Genomic DNA, 15,357 nt, shown 5'->3' with positions numbered 1-15,357 from the left:
AAGCCCTGGAGAGAGGGCCAGTCTGTTACTTGGGCTGGTTTCTCTTATTTTCTGCATGTTGTCATTTTTTTTTATTCCACCCTCTTTGAATTTTATCTTCAGATACATAATACCACATCTTGGTGTGGAAGGAGAGAGAGAGTGTGAGAGAGAGAGAGAGAGAGAGTGTGTGTGTGTGTGTGTGTGTGTGTGTGTGTGTGTGTTTTAAGCTGGTTCCTCTTATTTTGACACTTAATTTTCCTGGACTTCATTGAAAGTTTGTCATTATAAAGGTGCCGATAGCTAAATCGCTCTTGCTGTAAACTAATTTTAATCATTTAATTAATTTGAAATTCAAATGGTAATATATTGATGCTTTTGTAGGAAGCGGCCCCATATCCCTTAGAAACTTTAGTCAGCCATGAAAGTCTCTGTCACCTTGTGGACATAATTTTATTTTTCCACATAACTAAGATTGTCTCATCTTCTAATAGATATGCCAAAAACATGAATTTTTGTTGGAGTCTTTTACATAAGAATAGTTTTACTGAACCTGTGGAAGGAATACCATGAAGAGGAATGAGTAGGCCTCAGTCAGTTTCTAGTGACTTGCATTGAAGTACATTAAAGTGGGTGATTCAAGCTCAGGTTAAACCCAGAAGCCTCATATTATGCGTGTGCAAGATTCTAAGCATATTACCGGGAGGGGACAAAAGAAGGACTCTTAGGCCATGTATGAAACAGTGAGTTAGACGGTAGTCACTACTAGTCATTCTCTTTTAATGTATTGGTATGCATTTTGATTTTGTCAGGGTGAGGGCTGTTTGATTTGAGCATTGAACTCCCTTTTTAAAAAGTAGAATAATTTTTAACATGTGGTTAAGGAAATATTGCTTAACTGTTATTATATCTGAATCTTGGCACAGTTTGTCACAAGATTGGTTAAGTAGCTTGAAGTCACTGAATAGGGTCATACCTGCCTGTGTGATGACTTTTATTACCTCGTGTAATAGCACAAAAGTTACAAAAGTTTAGTTTTCACTAAGTGAATGATTCTCCCAGCTTAGTTCCAAGAATCAAAAGTATATGGAAATTGAGAAAAAGTAAAAGAAAAAAAAATCAGTTTACATCCAGGAAGAGTTTGTAGATCAGGAGATTACATCTCTAAGCAGTCTTAAGTCTGCCTTGGTGAACAGCCACCAAACAAAATAGCTAACAAAACGCGTTCCCTTATTGAGTGCAGCTAGGGTTAACCATGCGATTGGTTGTCTGCCGAATGTTTGCTGTTGGAAAATACTCGTTTCACTGAACTGGTATCTGACAGTGTATCCGTGATGCCAGGGCAGCGCTTGCTCTTGACACTGTTCCTGCAGTGTGGCAGAGTCAGCACAGAAGGGCGTGCTTGTATTTCTGTTGGGTGAGCAGGACAGGGGAGGAGGGCATATTCGATTCATCTAAAATGTGCTTTAGATCGTTCAGGTGTAAGTTTAGAAAAATAAACCTAAGACACAGCCTATTTCATTCCATGGGCATAGAGAGATTCTACAGTTGGACAGTTCCCCAGGAGAATTCTTACATGCTTGCCTGTGTTTCTTTCCTATTCATAACTAAAAACTTTCTCAACACTACTAAACGATTAAAGGTGTCGTGTAGCTACTTTGAAGACCATCTACTTTCCTACTGAACTAAATCATCACATCCTTTTCTTTTCATCTGTAGGTGCAGCTCTGGAATCAAACCCTGCTGACCATCTAAGGGCAAGCACAATTTTCCTGAACAAATTTCATGCAAACGGTAAGACCCTACTTCTCCCCATCAAGGATAGGACTGAAAACCATTGCTGTTTTCTGTGCTACATTACAGACAGTATTTAGAACTCATACATTGGCTTCCATTTCTCAGCTTTCCGTTCACTTTACTTTTACTGTGTGATTATACATTTTCTTTTAAATGTCACTGATTGAGAGCATGTGGCTTTATGTTAACACATTTTGGCACTTTGTCAGTACAGTAGACCACATGATTAAGATGCAGTCATGGATTTGTACTTATTTTTTCACACTCTTTTCGAGCTTTTCTCTAACTCCACAGAGGAGATTTTAAAGAGGAATGATAGGACTTAGTTAAACTTAGATTATCATATCAACAAATTAAGAAATCCTGTGTTATATGCATATATTTGGGAGGGAAGAGAGGGAGAGATATTGAATCATCTCTTCAACCCCATTCCCCACAGTGCTCTTACCAAGTGAGCCTGCCTCACACCACATTTATGATTTAGGGTGTTCTCAGAAATTTTCAGCTATTCAAAACTTTTTCACCCTCATTTCAGAATTGGTGCAACATACTCCTCTGATATTTCCTAGAAGGATAGCCAATGTGTGGAACGAGTGTAAATTTCTTGTGTCCTATTTGCTTTAGGAATCAGATGTATGAACTTGTCTGCACCTCGACTTCTTTATCTTTTTTTTTGTTTTTTGGTACCAGGGATCGAACTCAGAACCTTGTGCTTGTGCAGCAAGCGGCGAAACCACTGAGCTAAATCCCTGGCCCATGACTTCTTTTTCTTAATGTTTGGTCAGTTCTTTTTCTGTTGAAAAAACATACATGACCAAAATTTTAGTTGATTTCAATGGTAAGAATTTAAGGAAGGTAGGTTCGATACTACTTGGAGAGATGCAGCGCAATAAAAAATGTTTTTTACCTGCGTTTGCATTGGTTAGCAATTTTCCTTCCTGAGTGGGTCATTTCTGGTTAGCATTGCTGTGTTTCTCCATTTCTTCAAGGGCCTAGGGCCTCTCCTGGGGGAGCATAGGAAGCCCCAGGGGCTGCCCTGGGCTCCCCTCTTCAGGGGAAGGAATGTGCCTGCAGCGGTGTTCAGGGTTAGAGGGGAGCGCAGGGGGCACTGTGGCCCCTGTTGCTCTTGGAGCATTTATTCTGTTAGAGCAAAATGAATTTGTGTGTGTGCCATTGACACTCTGCTCAGCTAGATCAGCACACTCATTTCAAGTCCAGGATTTAAGGTGGATTACTTTACAGTTGTTTAAAGACCCACTCATTTTTTAGTAACATATTTTCAGCGCAGTATCCTTGTAGACTCCCAGTCGGTGTTTCAGGATACTTCCAGGAATTCTAACACAGCGAGAGTTCAGTGCTTAGCCAGAAACTGGTTCTTAGAGCTGTCTGCTGTTAGATGCTTCTAATTAAGCTGTATGGTAATGTACAATTATAAAATATTTATTTACTCAAGAAAGTCTGTACAGTGGTTGAGATTTGCAATAAGTTAACTTTTTTTTTAATTAGCTAAGTTTCCCATCTGGTTCAGCTTGTTTTATAGTTTTCTTTCATATAAGGAGAGTCTGTCATCTTTTAGGTTAAAAAAAGGTATGACTAAGTTTTTGGTTTTTACTTTATGGAATTCATCTTGGCAGATGATTTATTTTAAAAAATAAAATAGATTTTTATTTCATTATGTTTGTAATCCATCAGATAATTAGTAGCCACTTCTATATACTTTTCTAAGACATTTGTATCAGAATGGATTCGTTTTTTTCTTTTTTTTTATTCTTAGCACGAGATCAGAGGAAAAGCAACTATTTCAACCACGTAAGTAAATAATTGGAAAGATAAGAAACTAAGAGTGAATCAAAATATTTCTGCCATGATTTCTAAATATATAAAGAGGAGCCAGTCTGTTACCATGGACTTCTTTTTCTGCATTTTGTAAATCTCTTACATTTTCCTACAATGCTTTAAATCTACTCAGGAAAGGCTTTGACTTAGTAATTTCCATTTTTGAGGGGTTTTGATGTATAAGTTCAATTACAGTAATATGGATATAGAGTTAAAGATCTACTTGAAATATTTTGCCTTGATTTAGTCCCTTAAAAAACCATAGTAAACTATTTATTTTGGTACTGGGGATCAAACTCAGGACCTTGTGCTTCCCAGGCAGATGCGGTCCCATTGAGCTACATCCCTGGCCTGAGTAAACTATTGACTTCATCAGTTTTTAGCACTATTTATTATTTTTCTGTCATTAACAGTTGAATGTTTAGCTTCCTCTTTCCACCATGACCTTATTCTCCCCTATTTCCTTGCAATGTATCATATTTTTTTAATTAAATAACAAATTGGTATTTACATTGTGACTATTGTTCACTGCTGAGTTATGCAAAAATAGTCCCACTGCGCTGCCTCTTTGTACACCTTTAATTCTTTCTCTTAAATATTTCTGAAGTCTGAGCAGTTCTGTACTTCTCCTGCATGATCCCCCTTCCCTAAGCAATGTTAGTTCACAAAGTCAAGTACATAAGAAATCCCAGCTGGTCTTTCTATTTTTTAAAAAATTCTTTTATTGGTACATTTTAGGTATACAGTTCGTTTACATTTATCATTGGGTGTTTGTTCCTGTACATGATATATCTTGGTTCTTATTTTTTTTCCCATTACCTGTGCACCCTTCACCTCCTCCACCCTTCCCTATTTACATAGATTTCATTTCCAATTTTTTTTTCTTTTCTCATAGTTTTTCCTTTCCCTCTTTTCCTTTCCCCTTCCCCTCTCTTCACTCCTTTGTTTTTGGACCTTTTTTCCTATTTCAAATTATCAATTATTCATTTTAATCATTTTAACCCTTGTTTACACTATCAGTTTCTCACACAAGAGAAACTATTTGGTATTTACACATGTGTGTCCTATTTATTTCACTTAAGAGTATGGCCTCGATATGCATCCATTTAGCTATAAATGACTCTAGTTTTTCATTCTTTGTGGCTGAGTAGTACTCCATTTAATAAAAAACCCACATGTTCTTTACCCAGTTTCCAGTTGATGGGCACTTGGGCTGCTTCCAAGCTTTAGCCATTACAAACTGTGTCACTATGAACATGGGTGCACATATATCACTGTGGTATGATACTTCTAATTGTTTTGGGAAGATACCCAGCAGGGGAATAGCTGGGTCAAATGGGACCTCTAGTCCTAGTTCTTTGAGGTGTCTCCATACTGACTTCCACAGTGGTTGCACCAGTCTGCACTCCCATCAACAATGAAGAAGTGTTCCTTTCTCCCCAAAACTGCGCCAGCATTTGTTATTTGTTGATTTGATAGCCTCCATTCTTTCTAGGGTGAAGTGGATGCTCCTAGCCTCCACCCCAGGCTCCTAGGCCAGAGAAGCCCCGCTGGTCCCAGCACCAGGAAGGAAGCTCCATGCCTCCATCTCAGGCTCCTAGGGCAGTGAAGCTCATCCAGTGCAAGCACCCTGAAGGAAGCTTCCCCGCTGCCATCCCAAGCTCCTAGGGCCAAGAAGGTGAGCCGGTCACAGCACCAGAAGGGAAGCTCCCTGCCTCCATTGCAGGCTCCTTGGGCAATGAAGCTCATCCGGCCCCAGCACCAGGAAGGAAGCTCCCCGCCTCCATCCCAGGCTCCAAGGGCAGTGAAGCTCAGCTGGTCTCAGCACACAGAAGAACCAGGCCTCCATCCCACGCTCCTAGGGCAATGAAATTCAGCTGGTCCCAGCACCCAGAAAGAAGCTCCCTGGCTGCCATCCCAGGCTCCAGGGGCCAAGAAGGCTCCTAGGGCAGAGAAGCTCAACCAGTCCCAGCAATGGAAGGAAGCTCCCCACCTCCATCCCAGGCTCCTAGGGCAGTGAAGCTCAGCTGGTCCCAGCACCCGGAAGGAAGTTCCCCCCACTGCCATCCCAGGCTCCTAGGGCCAAGATGGTTAGCTGGTCCCAGCACCAGCAGGGAAGCTCCCCGCCTCCATCCCAGGCTCCTAGGGCAGTGAAACTCAGCCCTTCCAAGCACCCAGAAGGAACCTCCCCTGCTGCCGTTCCAAGATCCTAGGGCCAAGAAGGTGAGCTGGTCCAAGCACCTGGAGGGAAGCTCCCCAGCCTCCATCCCAGGCTCCTAGGGCAGTGAAGGCCAGCTTGTCCAAGGACCAGGAAGGAATCTTCCCCAGTACATCCCACGCTACTAGGGCCAAGAATGTGAGGAGGTCCCAGCACCAGAAGGGAAGCTCCTAGTCTCCACCCCAGGCTCCTAGGGCAGTGAAGGCCCTCTGGTCCCAGCACCGGGAAGGAAGCTCCCCGCCTCCATCTCAGGCTCCTAGGGCAGTGAAGCTCAGCCAGTGCAAGCACCTGGAAGGAAGCTTCCCTGCTGCCATCCCAAGCTCCTAGGGCCAAGAAGCTCAGCTGGTCCCAGCACCAAGAATGAAGCTCTCCGCTTCCATCCCAGGCTCCTAGGGCAGTGAAGCTCAGCTGGTCCCAGCATCGGGAAGGAAGCTCCCCACCTCCATCCTAGGCTCCTAGGCAGTGAAGCTCAGCTGGTCCCAGCATGAGAAAGGAAGCTCCCTGCCTCCATCCCAGACTCCTAGGGCAGTGAAGCTCAGCCAGTTCCCGCACCCACAAGGAAGCTGCCTAGCCTCCTTCCCAGGCTCCTAGGGCAGTGAAGCTCACCCAGTCCCAGCACCAGGAAGGAAGCTCCCCTACTCCCATCCCAGGCTCCTAGAACAGTGAAGCTCAACTGGTCCCAGGACCTGTAAGGAAGCTACCCTACTGCCTTCCCAGGCTCCTAGGGCCAAGAAGGTAAGCCGGTCCCAGCACCTTGAGGGAAGCTTGCAGGCTCAATCCTAAGCTGCCAGGGCAGTGAAGCTCAGCTGGCCCCAGAACCTGGAAGGAAGCACCCCGTCTCCATCTCCGGCTCCTAGAGCAGTGAAGCTCAGCCTGTGCAAGCACCCGGAAGGAAGCTTCCCTGCTGCCATCCCAAGCTCCTAGGGCTAAGAAGGTGAGCCAGTCCTAGCACCTGGAGGGAAGCTCCCCAGCCACCATCTCAGGCTCCTAGGGCAGTGAAGCCCAGCTGGTTCCAGCACCAGGAAGGAAGCTCCCCACCTCCATCCTAGGCTCCTAGGCAGTGAAGCTCAGCTGGTCCCAGCATGAGAAAGGAAGCTCCCTGCCTCCATCCCAGACTCCTAGGGCAGTGAAGCTCAGCCAGTTCCCGCACCCACAAGGAAGCTGCCTAGCCTCCTTCCCAGGCTCCTAGGGCAGTGAAGCTCACCCAGTCCCAGCACCAGGAAGGAAGCTCCCCTACTCCCATCCCAGGCTCCTAGAACAGTGAAGCTCAACTGGTCCCAGGACCTGTAAGGAAGCTACCCTACTGCCTTCCCAGGCTCCTAGGGCCAAGAAGGTAAGCCGGTCCCAGCACCTTGAGGGAAGCTTGCAGGCTCAATCCTAAGCTGCCAGGGCAGTGAAGCTCAGCTGGCCCCAGAACCTGGAAGGAAGCACCCCGTCTCCATCTCCGGCTCCTAGAGCAGTGAAGCTCAGCCTGTGCAAGCACCCGGAAGGAAGCTTCCCTGCTGCCATCCCAAGCTCCTAGGGCTAAGAAGGTGAGCCAGTCCTAGCACCTGGAGGGAAGCTCCCCAGCCACCATCTCAGGCTCCTAGGGCAGTGAAGCCCAGCTGGTTCCAGCACCAGGAAGGAAGCTCCCCACCTCCGTCCAAGGCTCCTAGGGCAGTGAAGCCCTACTTGTCCAAGGACCAGGAAGGATGCTCCCCCAATACATCCCAGACTTCTAGGGCCAAGAAGGTGAGCAGGTCCCAGCAACCAGAGTGAAGCTCCTAGCCTCCACCCCAGGCTCCTAGGGCAGTGAAGCTCAGCCAGTCCCAGCACCCGGAAGGAAGCTCCCACCTGCCATCGCAGGCTCCTGGTGCCAAGAATGTGAACCAGTCCCAGCACCAGGAAGGAAGCTCCCCCGCTGCCATCCCAGGCTCCTAGGACCAAGATTGTTAGCTGGTCCCAGAACCTGGAAGGAAGCTCCCCTGCTGCCGTCTCAAGCTCCTAGAGCCAAGAAGGTGAGCCAGTCCTAGCCCCTGGAGGGAAGCTCAAAGCCTGCATCCCAGGCTCCTAGGGCAGTGAAGCCCAGCTTGTCCAAGGAACAGAAAGGAAGATCCCCAGCCTCCATCCCAGACTCCTAGGCCAGTGAAGCTCAGCTGGTCACAGCACCCAGAGGGCAGCTCCCCGACTCCATCCCAGCCTCCTAGGGCCAAGAAGGTGAGCAGGTCCCAGCACCTAGAGGAACGCCACCAGCCTCCATCCCAGGCTCCTAGGGCAATGAAGCTCAGTCAGTCCCAGCACCCCAAAGAAAGCACCTCCACTGCCATCCCAAGCTCCTAGGGCCAAGAAGGTGACCTGGTCCTAGCACCTGGAGGGAAGCTCCCCAGCATCCATCCCAGGCTCCTAGGTCAGTGAAGCCCAGCTGGTCCCAGTACTGGGAAGGAAGCTCCCCGCCTCCATCCCAGGCTCCTAGGGCAGTGAAGCTCAGCTGGTCCCAGCACCCCGAAGGAAGCACCCCCGCTGCCATCCCAAGCTCCTGGTGCCAAGAAGGTGAGCCAGTCCTAGCACCTGGAGGGAAGCTCCCCAGCCTCCATCTCACGCTCCTAGGGCAGTGAAGCCCAGCTGGTCCCAGCACCAGGAAGGAAGCACCCCGCCTCCATCCCAGGCTCCTAGGGCACTGAAGCCCAGCTTGTCCAAGGACCAGGAAGGAAGCTCCCCCACTACATCCCAGACTCCTAGGGCCAAGAAGGTGAGCAGGTCCCAGCAACCAGAGTGAAGCTCCTAGTCTCCACCCCAGGCTAAAAGGGCAGTGAAGCTCAGCCAGTCCCAGCAGCCAGAAGGAAGCTCCCACCTGCCATCGCAGGCTCCTGATGCCAAGAATGTGAGCAGGTCCCAGCACCAGGAAGGAAGCTCCCCCGCTGCCATCCCAGGGTCCTAGGCCCAAGAATGTGAGCTGATCCCAGCACGGTCTCGGGGTCGCTGTCGCGCTGGGGGCACCGAGTTGGACCACTGTGGATGGGTAGGTCTGCGGGCGCGGTCCCGAGGTCTCTGGTTGCTCTGCGGGCGCTGAGTCGCCCGCTGTGGACAGGCGGGTCTGTGGGCGCGGTGCCGGGGTCACAGGTCAGGCTCCGGAGGTCGCTGCCCACGCTGGGGGTGCCCAGTCTGCCCGCTGTAGACCGGCGGGTCTATGGGCGTGGTCTCAGGGTCCCTGTCAGGCTGGGGACATGGAGTCGGCCCGCTGCGGATGGGTAGGTCTGCAGGAGCAGTCCTGAGGTCTCTGGCAACTCTGCAGACGGGCGGGTCTGCGGGCGTGGTCCTGAGGTCTCTGGTCATGCTCCCGAGGTCGCAGGTCACGCCGGGTCCTGAGTTGGCCCGCGCCCTGGCAGCAATCCACTGGAACCTCCCTGCTCCTTTGGCCTCTTCTCTGTACAGCCACCTGGTTCCACACTACAAAGATGCAGAGGACAAAGGGAAAGGAATGGAAAAAGAATTAAGATGTGTTATGTACATGTACCAACTCCCCACGAGGAATTCAATCATTATGTACTGCCATAATGTGCTAATAAAACTTAATAAAAATGAAAAATGACAGGATAGCAAATTGCAGTGCAGTGTGTGATCCTGGGTGGGGTCTTGGATCAGGTAGATAAACTGCCATTAAAAAACCCCACTATTGAAGTTCTTCTCTTACAGCCTAGTTGTACTCGTAGGACCCTACGCATTGACGTCAAGGCATTTTTTCGCGCCTCCTTCAGTGCTACTTCCTGCACATGCGCACTCTTTGGTACCTGCGCAACAACAGGCGTCATAAGAACATCCTGGCGTCGTAAGAACATCCGGGCACTTCCCAACTGGCGCGCGCTTGGCGACCGTTAGCAGTGCCTTTCCGTGGGGCTGCGGCGCCGGACTGCGGCGGTGGACTCTCAGTGCTGCGAGAGGTTTCTGAAACAGACGTATGTAAACAGTGTGATTGAGGCGCAGTCCTCCAGACCCCTCTGTACTGAACAAGCTTTGCGGGCTTTGCCTCCTCACGTTTCTGTCCACTTGGTCTGGCTGTAGGTTGGAAGGGAGGGAAGTGGCCGGCAGCGCCGTGGTGAAGCGCTCTGGAGGTCCTGGCTGTGCGGGGATGGCTCAGGCTCAGAGCGGGAGGTTTTTCCCAGGACTGTGTCGTGGCAGGCGGAGAAAAGCAGGTAGGGCCCCAGAGTAGACATCCAGTGCACGGGTTATCGCCGTGTTTAAAAAACTCCAGAGCAAACGGAAGTTTTTTTTAAAGTTGAGGGAAAACATTAAATGGTCGGTTTGAAAAGACCTAGCCCTAGCCAAAGTAAAACTGACAGATCTATCCAGGACCAGGGTATAAACAACCAGTGTTTTAAATTTTGAAGGTAGGGGCCAGGGGTTAGCACAGCAGTGCCGCACCTGCCTGGCAAGCGCAAGGTCCTGAGTTCAATTCTTGGTACCAAAAAAAAAAAAAATCAATGGTAAAAAATGCCAAAGGTTCTCAGAATAAAAAAATTAAAAAGGAAAAATTATATAAGGCTTTGGTTAAGTGTCACAGGGTACAGAACTCACAAGACTCTCGCTGTGTGTGCGTATGTAATAGTTTGTAATAGTGTGTAATATTTTTAAGGGGAAACCAATAATTATCAAGTCATGTATGAAAGCCTCAATTAGTTATACAAGAGATAAACTCCTTCCCGCTGATAAAATGAACTGATAGATGCACTGCAAATATCTGAAAGATTAATAAAAAATTTTGAAGTAGAAGTGCATGGTAGAAGTCCTGATGGTGAGGATAACATTTAAATTAGGATGTTAGTCCAAAACGACTATTTTAAATGTTTTAAAAGCACTACAAACATTAAAAATAGTTGGAATTTTAACCTGTTTTGTTTTTTAAATCCTTTTAAATGGAAATAATTTGATTCAACTAAAAATTTCTGAGACTTGGTAAAATTTGAATTAGGACTACATACTAGCTAATGTTACTATGTAGATATCAATATTAAGTTTTCTAAAGGAAATTGCACCGTGGTTACCTTGGAGAATGACATTGTTAGTAGAACATATTGAAGTCCCTCTGGGTAAAAGGTTACAGGTGTATGATAAGAATGAGAAGAAGAGAATATGAGAGAGTAGGAGAATGAGCACAAATGTGGCAAAAAGTAACCTGTGAAACTGAATAAAAGATATGCGGGAGTTCTTTGTTCTATTTTAGTATGTTTATATATTTATATCATTCCAAATTAAAAAGTTTAAAACTAGTTTTTAAAATTTGGCATTAGAATATTAATCTATGGTGAGAGCCATCACAGCAGATGGTTGGGGCAAAAGCTAGTTTGACTAGGTTATGGAGCAAACCCAGAAAGCAGAGATAATGGAGGAAACCATTGGCTCAGGCACAGCGATGTGCACCTGTAATCCTATCAGGAGCATTGCTAAGAGCTCATAGTAACTTCGAAAATACAAATAACTCACCTGCTTAGCTCAGGATTTTAATAGTTCCTATTTTCATTGGCAGATCTCATATGTAAGGTAAGTGACTGCATGTACCCCTATCTATTGATTTCATGCTATGGGCTGCTATTGTTTTAAGCTGGAAAGTCCATTTAGTTCTTAGACTGAAATTATAATTCTGGCAGAGTTTTACCACCATGTGAGGACAGAGAAGTATTAGCATCCCAAAGATTCTTGTTATCAATCATGGGGATACTACAATATCAGCAGTCCCTTGCCTCCCTGGAAAGGTCTTAGTTCCTGCAGATCTGGGTAGGATTTTTGTGTAGAGACTAAAGTGATGGCTTTTATTAGCTGAGGCCCTCATTGGCTACCTAATTATATTCTTTACTCATGAAAGAGAAAGGAAGTGATTGTGTAAACCTATTTTGAATTTATTACTAAAAATTGCATGGTGGCTTCTTCCCAGTTGCCCAGCTAAACATTAAATTATCTGCTGTGTCAAGGAGGTGAGAAAAGGAGACCTAAGGGAAACCACAGGGAAGAAATTAGTTTTCAAGACAAGAACATTTGAGGGGAGGAGGACTGAGAAGTTGAGAGTCAAAGGATACAAAGTTGCAGTAATGTAGGATGAGTATAATATAAGAACTACATTGTATGGAAGTTTGCTGAGAGTAGGTTTTAGCTACAGTTATTAGGAAGCAAGCAAGCTCTATGAGATGATGGAGATGTTAATTTGCTTGACTGTATAATCCCTTCAGTATATACATGTACAGAGTCTGCCAAAAATGTATACACACTGCAGGAAAAGAAAAATAGTATAATGCTTTTTCTACAGATGGTGTTAGCCTTGTATGAGGGACTCCAGAGGATGTTGTATATCACAGAAAACCTACTGCACTGCCGATCCTGAGAGGAGAAATTGAAAATGTGTATGCAGCAATCTCAATGGACCAAGGTAACCCAAGCAGCAGTTTGTTGCACTAATAAATGTCTGGAAGTGCACAGACACCACTTTGAGCACATCTTGTAACGGTAGAGACCAAAGGTAACTTACGTTAATCTCATGGTGTCTCAATAAATTTAGTATTAAAATATTTATACAAGTTTTTCTTATTCTGAAGTATGTATACATTTTTTTGGTGGACTATATGTGAAAACATCATGTTGTACACTTTAAATATGTACAATACAAACATGAGTGTTTCTAAGAACTTTTACTTGTGATTGAAACATTTTAAGTATATGAAAGACATTTAAAAATGCACACGTATATGCAATTCCAGTATCTCAGCGACATAATTTCTCCTTTGTTTGAAATCTTTTAATATTTTTATCCATATGAACATATTGCTAAGTTGATAAAACTATATTTTATGCACTCATATATTTTACAGATTTTGTAACAATAATTTGGAACTATGCTTCCTTTTTCACTTTTTTATAGAATTTTTAAGAGCTGTGTTACATCCACTGTATTTGTATATTACACGTTTTATTTAATCATTTTCTTATTACTAGATGCCAGTGCTATTTTTTGAAATTATAAATAACTCTGCTCTATGCCACACAGAGGGTTGCCTATAATCCTAGCATCAAGAGGCTGAGACAGGAGGATTTTGGAGAGTGCAGCGCCAGTCTGAGTGACATAGTACGCATAAGGCTGTTTTAGATTACATCACAAGATCCTATCTCAAAAAACAAAGCAAAGAAACAAAAGCTAAGTCTGCTTTGAGTATATTTATATAAATGGATTTTTCTACTTTAAAATTTTCATACTTCTTTTATTCCAAGGTTTACATATTCTTTTATTGTGTATCAAGTAATAGTTTAGTATATTTGGTTTTTCCTTTTTAAAAATTATTGAATTGATATTAAATTTTAAAGTTGAAACTTAGAATTGGAGAAATAGAGTAATCTTAAATATAAATTTGGAATAGGGAGTTTACTAAGTCAAACAAGTTTATGATACTTGATAAGTATATTCAAAATATCTCCTCAAAATGTTTTGCCAGTAACATCAGCATGGGTGTGTGCTGCAGTTTTTCTATAGCTTTTCCAACATATGTATTTTCCTGATTTTTAATAGTTTTAATAGATGTCAATTATTTCCTTGTTATTATTTTACTTAATTTAACTACTTTACTCTGTATGTGGGAAAGCTATGGATGTAAAGAGAACAAAAGACAAAATTTGAAGTCATTTAAAAAATCACATACAAACACTTTGATGTTTAGTTGGTAACTTTGTGGAGAAAAAGTCAGAGTTCTTGGCTCTTTCCATATGTTACATCTGTTCCTCTGCCACATGCAAAACTGGAAGAATTCTGGACAACTGCTTTATAAAATCAAAGAAGCTTTAGTTAGATGAACCATTAAGAATCATCTGGTTAGGGACCAGGTATTTAGCTCAGTGGTTCCACTGCCTGCCTTGCAAGCACAAGGTCCCAAGTTTGATCTCTGGTACCAAAAAAAAAAAAAAAAAAAAAAAAATCATCTCGTTAAACCCTTCATTTTAATAAGACTAAATAAAAACCCATTGAGATTCAAATTATTCAAGATTTTTCAATTAGTAGGTGGCAGGGTGCAATTTAAGGCCAAGGTTCCAGACCTTTCTATCAGGCATGCTGCCTTTCTGATGCAAATTCTATCTGGGGGCTAATCATGTGCCTACAGTTGTCCTTGACATTTAGGCTGAGAAGTGTAAAATTTAGGCTTAGTACTAATTCTTACTAAATAAAATAAAAGAGTGAATTTCTGTGGTCTTGGACTTATGAGTATAAAGCCAAACCTATATCTGAATATTTTGCACAAAATGAGAAGGATATTTCATGAACTGTCTTTAATAGGCTTATGCAAAGAATTCTGCAGAAGGTATCTTAAGCATAGTAGGGTTAGTGTTAGGTGTAGGTTTATGTTTAGTGTTTCAATTCATATACTTGACGTTTTGAGTGTGGATATGATTATTAGGGTTAGGGTTCTTCTTTTCGTAAAGGTCATGGATAGTGCAGAAATAGCGGTACCTGAGAATGACTGAGGGTTCGTGTAGGGTTAGGGCTAGGGTTAAGGTTAGGGTCAGGGTGATAGATAAGATTGCAAATGAAATGCCTGGGTCTTCCATATTGGGTTAGAAAGTATTAGTGTAAGTTCGTGGGGCGGGGGGCGGGATAATGTCAAATGTCAATTACCTGGGTATTGGGATTTGGTCCTGTGGCTTAGGGTTAGGGTTAGGGTTAGGTATAGGTTTATGTTTAGGTTTCCAATTCATATACCTGACATTTTGAATGTGGGTATGATTGTTAGGGTTAGCGTCCTTCTTTTTGTAAGGGTCATGGATAGTGCGGAAATAGTGGTACCTGAGAATGACATAGGGTTCGGGTAGGGTTAGGGCTAGGGTTAGGGTTAGGGTCAGGGTGATAGATAGCATTGAAATTGAAATGCCTGGGTCGTCGAAAGTGGGTTGGAATGTTAGTATTAGCGAAATTTCGTGGGGAGGGGGTGGGATAATGTCAAATATCAAGTATCTGTGTATTGTGATTTGGTTCTGCTGCTTAGGGTTAGGGTTAGAGTTAGGAGTAGATATAGGTTTAGGGTTCCAATTCATGTACCTGACGTTTGGAATGTGGGTATGATTGTTAGGCTTAGGGTTCTTCTTTTTGTTATGGTCATGCATAGTGCGGAAATAGCATTACCTGAAAATGACTTAGGGTCCTGATAGGGTTAGGGCTAGGGTTAGGGTTAGGATCAGGGAGATAGATAGCATTGAAATTGAAATGCGTGGGTCCTCCAAAGTGGGTTGGAAAATGAGTACTAGCATAAGTTTGTGTGGCGGAGGAGGGATAATTTCAAATGTCAAGTACCTGGGTATTGGGATTTGGTCCTGAAGCTTAGGGTTAGGGTTAGGGTTAGGAGTAGGTTTAGGTTTCGGGTTCCAATTCATGTCCCTGATGTTTGGAGTGTGGGTATGATTGTTAGGGTTAGGGTTCTTCTTGTCGTTATGGTCATGTATATTTCGGAAATAGCGGTACCTGAAAATGACTTAGGGTTCAGGTAGGGTTAGGGCTAGGTTTAGGGTTAGGGTCAGGGTGATAT

At 44.4% G+C, this 15,357-nt stretch overlaps 2 long non-coding RNA genes across 2 annotated transcripts; both read left to right on the top strand.

The window, feature by feature from the left end:
• Window positions 1-1,206: 1,206 nt before the first annotated feature.
• Window positions 1,207-8,978, top strand: LOC147820715 (uncharacterized). The gene is made up of 3 exons (XR_015448283.1): window positions 1,207-1,773; window positions 3,551-3,585; window positions 5,108-8,978. It is a non-coding gene; the product is annotated as an uncharacterized LOC147820715 (long non-coding RNA).
• A 32-nt stretch (window positions 8,979-9,010) lies between these two features.
• Window positions 9,011-12,986, top strand: LOC147820714 (uncharacterized). Its single transcript, XR_015448282.1, has 3 exons — window positions 9,011-9,762; window positions 12,105-12,224; window positions 12,840-12,986. It is a non-coding gene; the product is annotated as an uncharacterized LOC147820714 (long non-coding RNA).
• Window positions 12,987-15,357: the final 2,371 nt, after the last annotated feature.

The sequence above is a fragment of the Heterocephalus glaber genome, unplaced genomic scaffold (assembly GCF_053883595.1).
Source record: "Heterocephalus glaber isolate CG9 unplaced genomic scaffold, H.glaber_assembly_v1.0 deba00001806, whole genome shotgun sequence".
NCBI classification, from domain to species: Eukaryota; Metazoa; Chordata; class Mammalia; order Rodentia; family Bathyergidae; genus Heterocephalus; species Heterocephalus glaber.
The sequence above is the reverse complement of the archived record's forward strand: the minus strand, read 5'-3'. Positions and strand labels throughout refer to the sequence as shown.